Consider the following 7568-nt stretch of genomic DNA (forward strand, 5'->3'; position numbering starts at 1 on the left):
CTTGCTGTCCAAGGGACTCTCAAGAGTCTTCTCCAACACCACAGAGTGGGAATGATATTTATCACAGAGGGCTGTATAAGAGTCAGGAAAAAATCTTATTTTTTTCATCAGTAGTTACCAATCTCCAAATTTTGGTCACTTAATCCCATGGATGGAGGAGCCTGGTAGGCTGCAGTCCGTGGGGTCACTAAGGGTCGGACCCGACTGAGCGACTTCACTTTCACTTTTCACTTTCCACTTTCACACGTTGGAGAAGGAAATGGCAACCCACTCCAGTGTTCTTGCCTGGAGAATCCCAGGGACAGGGGAACCTGGTGGGCTTCCCTCTATGGGGTCACACAGAGTCGTACACGACTGAAGTGACTTAGCAGCAGTAGCAGCAGCAAACAAACACAGATTTATTTCTTGCTTATACTGTGTGTCCTTTGCACACCAGCAGGGGCATCTTTTCTATCATCCCCACCTTCAGACTAAGAGTAAGCAAAGAACATTTAGGAAAATAGAAGATATTTCAAGATAAGCTGGATTAATGGGTTGGAACAACACATACCTTGTTGACCTGATGGTAAGCTTAGCTCATCTCTAGGTAATTCTAAATGGGATTTCCAAGATTTAACCTCCATAGGTTAAGATGGCTGTTTTGGAGTGGGTAATCCCCAAAGCAATGAGGATTTGAGTGTGAGAAGATTTTGGGGGAAGTAATTCCAGGAAGAATTGATAGGGAAGTGAGAAAATCAGAAAGAAAGAGAAAGGATGGTGACTGTAGCCATGAAATTAAAAGACGCTTGCTCCTTGGAAAAAAAAATCTATGACCAACCTAGACAGCATATTAAAAAGCAGAGACATTACTTTACCAACAAATGTCCATCTAGTCAAAGCTATGGTTTTTCCATTAGTCATGTACGAATGTGAGAGTTGGACTATAAAGAAAGCTGGGTGCCGAAGAATTGATGCTTTTGAACTGTGGTGTTGGAGAAGACTCTTGAGAGTCCCTTGGACTGCAAGGAGATCAAACCAGTTAATCCTAAAGGAAATCAGTCCTGAATATTCATTGGAAGGACTGATGTTGAAGCTGAAACTCCAATAGTTTGGCCAGCTGATGCGAAGAACTTAATGGAAAGGACCCTGATGCTGGGGAAGATCGAAGACGGGAGAATAACGGGACAACAGAGGATGAGATGGTTGGATGGCATCACCGATGCGGTGGATATGAGTTTGAGTAGGCTCTGGGAGTTGGTGGTGGACAGGGAGGCCTGGCGTGCTACAATCCATGGGGTCTCAAAGAGTCAGACACAACTGAATGACTGAACTGAACTGAATTGAACAAAGTGTGCAAGTATAGTTGCTCTGGGCAACTAGAAACTGAATTTGTATGGTGACCAAGACCCCACCAACTGGAGCGGCACTTTTCATGGTGGAAAGAGGAAGGTCATGTGCATCAGGGTCATGCACTGCCAATTCAATGATCCAACCAGGCAGTGACAGCCCTCATTGTCTCCCATACTCAACTGGCCAGAATTAGAACTTGGCCCAACCCAAATGGATTTCTCTTGTGGCTCAGCTGATAAAGAATCTGCCTGCAATGTGGGGGACCTGGGTTCTATCCCTGGGTTGGGAAGATCCTCTGGAGAAGGGAAAGGCTGCCCTCTCCAGTATTCTGGCTTGGAGAATTCCATGGACTGTATAGACCACGGGGTTGCAAAGAGTCGGACATGACTGCACAACTTTCACTTTGACTTTTCCAGCCCAAATGTAAGAGACACAGGGAAGTATTCGGTTGGCCAAAACATTTGTTTGGGTTTTTCTGTAAGATGTAACAACTGAAGTCAACGCCATACAGTTGTCCTAAGAGCAGAAGAAGAACCAGGTGTACCAATGAACAGAACTTAGGTGTGCCACAGGTATTTGTGGGATTTGATGAGTTAATATTTGTAAAGACAATGGTCAACTTTACAAGTTGGCACAGAGTGAATGCACAGTAAATGTTGGTTACTCTTTTATTTATTTATTTTTGGGTCTTCGTTGTTGGATGTGTGTTTTCTCCAGTTGAGGTGTGTGGGTTTCTCACTGTGTGGCTTCTCTTGTTGGAAAGCATGGGCTCTAGGAAGCCTGAGCTCAGTACTTGCAGCTTGTGAGCTTAGTTGCCCCACAGCATGTGGGATCTTCCCAGACCAGGAATCAAACGTGTGTCCTCTGCATTCACAGGCAGATTCTTAAACATGGGCTACCAGGAAGTCCTGGTTGCTCCTTTAATTATAAGGATGCATGTCCCACTAGATTATGAACAGTGTAAGGGAAGGGACCTCATCTTACTTCTAGTGATATTATCATTTACTGTTGAATACTTTCCATGTGCTGAGTACTTTGCTAAATAGCATCATCACAACCACTCCAGGAGGTCGGTGTCTATTCTTTTCAATGCCATTCTACAGATGAGGAAACTAAGTCTTAGTGGGATTAAATAAGATGCTCAGCCTCATCTAGGAAGTGCAAGGATTTAAACCCATGTCACAACCCATGCATTTGGCATCACCATTCAGTGCCTCTGTATTTGTACTATTAATATCTAGCACCAAGTCTTGTACAGAATAGGGGCTCCATGAACATTTGTAGAATTTTTGGCTAGAATAGCTTTTTTGACCTTGTAAGTGCATCAGAGATCGTCTTCCTATTCCTTCCTCTGGCATGGATTCTCCCCAAAGATGGAAATGTGCTCAATTGTCCTACACCGTTGGCCCAAACAACCTTCTTCTTGCCACTATTGTACATAATTCCAAGATTCAACATTCCCCATTACCTGCCCTTCGCCTCCTGCTCTCTTCCTGGTCCAATACAGAGATATACCTGATGCATGACATATCTATGGATGCTCCAACTCTTCTTGATCTAAACGGTGGGCAGAATGTTCCAGAAATTTCCAAGGTTTCCAGAAGAACTTCCTTAAAATTTAAAATGCTTATCATCACCCAATGATGCTTTTCCTTTAGGGCTCTGATCTTTTTCCTATTCTAGTCATCTTAAAAAAGAAATGGAATTTCATTTGGGAGGGCCCTTTGGGAATCTGACATCTCCTTCCTTTTGTTCAATTAAAGGCTGAAAATACCAGCTGGCTCTTAGCTGACTCCTTGTCCATGAATATTACGTTCTGAGGAAAGCCCCCTCCCACTCTGCATTTTTCTTTCTTTCTTTTTTTTTAAAAACTTTTTTTTGGTGGTGGGGGGTCATGGTAGACAAATAAAAATAATTCTGAGGTTATCTGAGAGCTGACATTCCACACAATAGCTGTAAGAATGTTTTTCCAAATTTAAAACTCTGATGGAGGAAGTGGGTTACAATAGGAGCAACCTCTGACCCTGATCAGTCATAATGGTTTCCTGGATTCAGAGATATTATGGGCTGGAGCCAAGGGTTTCAGCAGAGAAAGCATAAGATCTGTTAAACTTAGAACACATTGTGTGAGTTCCGGGTGGGGCTGCTGGAGGGACATCTTTCTTTTTTTCCGGTGAAAATGATTCCTTTTCAAACAAGGATCTGGATCTTTCTTACTGTATGACTAGTGTCTGCTTATTTGTTCTGCTGCTGATTTGAAGAATTTTTACATCCCTTAAGATATCAATGAATTGCAAAGTCTTCACTCTGGGAACCATTTCTAGGGATGATTCACCCCCAAATATTTATTAAGTAATGGCTGTGTGCCAAGCACTGTTCTAGACGTTGTGCTCAGTTGCTTCAGACATTGTGCTCAGTTGCTTCAGCTGCTTTGCAACTCCATGGACTGTAGCCCACCAGGCACCTCTGTCCGTGGGATTTTCCAGGCAAGAATACTGGAGTGGGTTGCCATTTCCTCCTGCAGGGGATCTTCCCAACCGAGGGATCAGACCTGTGTCTCCTGCAGCTCCTGCATTGCCAGGTGAATTCTTTACCACTTGAGCCACCTGGGAAGCCCTGTTCTAGATGTTGGGATCTAGCAGTAAACAACAACAACAAAAGTCAGATAAGAAGCCCTATCCTGGTGAAGCTTCATTCCATGGCATGGTTCCTCAGCTTCAGTGCTACTGATATTTGAGCCAGAGAATTTACTTGTTGTGGGGACTGTCCTTCCTGTGCATTGTAGGGCATATAACCTCCTCCCTGGCCTCTATCCACCAATGCCAGCAGCTCCCCTCCCCAGCTGTGACAACCAAAAATATCTCCAGGCTTTGTTATATGTCTTGGTTGAGAACCACTCTTCTACCGGGAGAGAGACAGACCACAAACAATGAATTAATCAATAGGTAAATAGGCAAGTTTTATTGTCTGTTAAAGGTCAATAAAGATAGAGTAGGCTAAGGAGGATTGAGCCTTGGCAGTGAGGTGAGCATGACAGCTGGCTGTCATTTAAATGATGTAGCTGGGGGAATCCTTATTGAGAAGGTGACATTTGACAAAGACTTTGAAGGAAGAAATGGCAACCCACTCCAGTACTCTTGCCTGGAAAATTCCATGGACTGAGACACCTGGTGGGCTATAGTCCATGGGATCGCAAAGAGTTAGACACAACTGAGCGACTTCACTTTGAAGGAAGAAAAGGAGTGAGCCATGGGGTCATGGAGGAAGAACTTTCCAGAAGGAGGGAACAGCCAGTGCAGATGGCCTGAGCATATACTCTGTGTCCCAGAGTCATCAAGGGGATCAGCATGACCAGAGTAGAGGGAGCCTGGGGAAGATGTTCAGAGAGGCGGCAGAGATAAAAGGAAGTCATGTTCATACCACACAGTCTGCGGCCTTTGCAACCACTGTCAAGGCTTTGTTTTTTCCAAGAGGAAAGGAAATCACTGTTTGGTTTTGAACAGAGGTGTGATGTAAGCTGTCTTTTTTTTTTTTAAAAGTAGGACCACTCTGGCTGCTGCTGGGTTGAGAAGAGATTGTAGGGAACCAAGGAAAGAAGTAGAACCAAGCTTTGACTCCAGGCAGCTCACAGGGATGTGTCTGTGTGGACCTGGCTAGACAGCTACAGGTTTCTACAGACATCATCTCCTTCTATTTAAGACACATAAACAGTGGCCAGTTGTAGCTGCCTGATGTGGCAGACTATCGGGAGGGAAATAGGAATTTGAATTTGCCTTGTTTTCCCTGTCACCTTATCTTGTTAGACTCTACCCCAGGTAATGTCCTTGTTGTCCTTTTGGAAGCATCATAGTCTAGGTGGGAGACCAGAGGCCCAGGTCATTATAGTAATTAATAATGTAAGATAGGGACCACCCTGGTGGTCCAGTGGTTAGGGCTCCATGCTTCCACCACAGGGGATGTGGGTTTGATCCCTGACTGGGGGAACTAAGATCCCACAAGCCATGTGCGTGTGTGCTCAGTTGCTTCAGTCATGTTCAACTCTTTGTGACCGTATGGACTGAATCCCCCAGGCTCCTCTGTCCGTGGAATTCTCCAGGCAAGAATACTGGAGTGGGTAGCCATTCCCTTCTCTAGGAGATCATCCCAACCCAGGGATCTAACCGGGGTCTCCTGCATTGCAGGCAGCTTCTTTACCATCTGAGCCACCAGGGAAGCCCTAGAATAGGTGGGCAGTTCCCAATATGCTAACGTTCAGTCCTGCTGCCTAAGGACTTTCTCTGACTGTCCAGGATGGGGCAGATCAGAAGCACCAGTGAGTGGACACCCCCAGGAGTCACTTCAACCAGGGGGAATGAGATGCGGTGAGTAACTCTCCTCTCTCACTGGGAGAATTCTTCAGTGTGCTCAGATTTGTAGGCGGTCCCAGTGTTTGTTGACTGGACTGTGCCCCAGTTAACCTCAACACTAACCGCTCATTAATGCACCTTTAATATCTGCTTTCCTGCCTGTCTCTGCCTCTCTCCCCGTGTTTCCTGGGCTCACCGCCCCCCTCCCCAAATAAGCTATGCGCACCTAAATCCTCTGCTCAGTGTCTATTCAGAGGAGGAAACCCGACCTCCTAAGGCTGGTTGTGACGGTTATGAGAAAGTGAAGGTAAAGTACTTAGCGTATTGTCAGATATACAGTAAACAGGGAAACAGTGGCAGATGTGCTGCTGATTGAGACAGTCAAGCTTGTGATGAGAAATGGTAGGAGGAAGGAAGATGAGGAAGAGGAGAAGGGAGAGGGGAAGGAGAGGGAAGGGAGGAGAAAGGGGAAGAGGAGGAGGAGTTGGAGGAAGAGAAGCGGTGGTGATTATAAGGATGATAACGTGGCCCATTATGAAACTGGGGCCCAGAAGGGAAGGGGTACGAGGCAAACTGTGGATTAACAGGGCGTGGACACCTAGACCAACCGCTCAACCGTATCCATAATGTATTCCTCTCTGTCCATATTCTCTCCCGCCACCTGAGTTGATGAAATTCTTCCCCGTGGTCAGTGTTCCCTAGAAAATAATCTGTCCTCTGTGTCTCCCGACTAGATGACAAAGAGCCACTAGGTCACAAGAGTCTTGTGACCTATTCTTGCCAAGCACCGATTCTGTATAACATGTGATGGGATGGACCAGGAATTAGAAAATGTGGTCCTTGTTTAAGCTACTCCTTTATGAGAAAAGCCAAATCTCCTTCTAGTCACAAAAGTCCTTCTTGCTTTTTCTGTCCGTGGGCCTCACCTGGGAACCTGCTCCTGGAGAAGTGGGCACGCAGGCTGGGTCTGAATGCATTGTCTTGAGACTGTTATTCAGCTTCCTATGCCGGTTGGCTTATTTCCTGTCTTGCTCATTCATTTCAGAACGTCCTGTTCTTAGATCAAAAGTCCTGGAAGATCCCAAGTCAACAAATGCCATGAGTGGAGTTTCAACTGCAGAAAATGTGCTGAATTCAACTCAAATGCTTTACTGGCCACTGATGAAGGGAGTGAAGTTAACTTTTTCGAAGGATGAATGGAAAATGTTGGCTGATGGGCTCCAGAAGGTCAAAGCTGGGAGAACTTAGTCATTATGAGTTTTAAGTCTCCTTCCTTTTACAGTAGAAAAATCAAGAGAGGTTACTCTCCCAGCAGATGCCACACAGTTAAAGGGTAGCCTAGCCCAGAATAAACTATTTCTCTGGACTCTGACTCCACTGTTTTTCTTGCTTTATTATTACCCACCTCTAAAATCAAGCTTCCAGAAATGCACTAGGAGCATCTTTTGGTCAAGGACATGTCTTTGTGTGGTGAACAGTCCCTTCCTTATTCAGCTTTCCTAAGTCTTGATTTTCATTTATCAGATTTTTAAAAACTATCACAGCAACTCTCTGCCTCAAAATAATGAAGCTGCAAAGAATTTCTATTGAACCTCAATGTCACAAACTCATAAAAAGCTCCATGTTGAAATGAATGGGAGGTTTTTCATTCTAAATAAACTGTAATTCGCCTAATTGATTTAAAAGCATTCATGCCCTCTGAAGCTTTCTTTTTTTCCCAGTAAAATGGCCAAACTGTTGAGCTGCCACAGGAAGAAAGAAAGCTGGAGAGAAGAGAGAAATTATAGGGACAGAGTAGGGGAAAAGATCAGAGCATAAATAAATATATATATAAAATCTCCTCTTTAGAATACTAGTGAGAGCTCCTGGAGATCCAATAAAACCACATTTTTG

The 7568-nt window shown here is 44.7% G+C and overlaps 1 long non-coding RNA gene across 1 annotated transcript in view; it reads left to right on the forward strand.

Annotated features, from left to right (window-relative positions):
• The window catches only part of LOC129542701 (uncharacterized), a 101213-nt gene extending 94207 nt beyond the window's left edge, over positions 1-7006 (forward strand). Inside the window, exons 2-3 of the long non-coding RNA XR_008683120.2 lie at positions 5511-5690; positions 6721-7006. This is a non-coding gene — a long non-coding RNA (uncharacterized LOC129542701). The remainder of the gene's footprint in view (positions 1-5510; positions 5691-6720) is intronic.
• Positions 7007-7568: the final 562 nt, after the last annotated feature.

The sequence above is a fragment of the Moschus berezovskii genome, chromosome 19, assembly GCF_049115385.1.
Source record: "Moschus berezovskii isolate FMDL1 chromosome 19, NW_MosBer_1.0, whole genome shotgun sequence".
Classification (NCBI taxonomy): Eukaryota; Metazoa; Chordata; class Mammalia; order Artiodactyla; family Moschidae; genus Moschus; species Moschus berezovskii.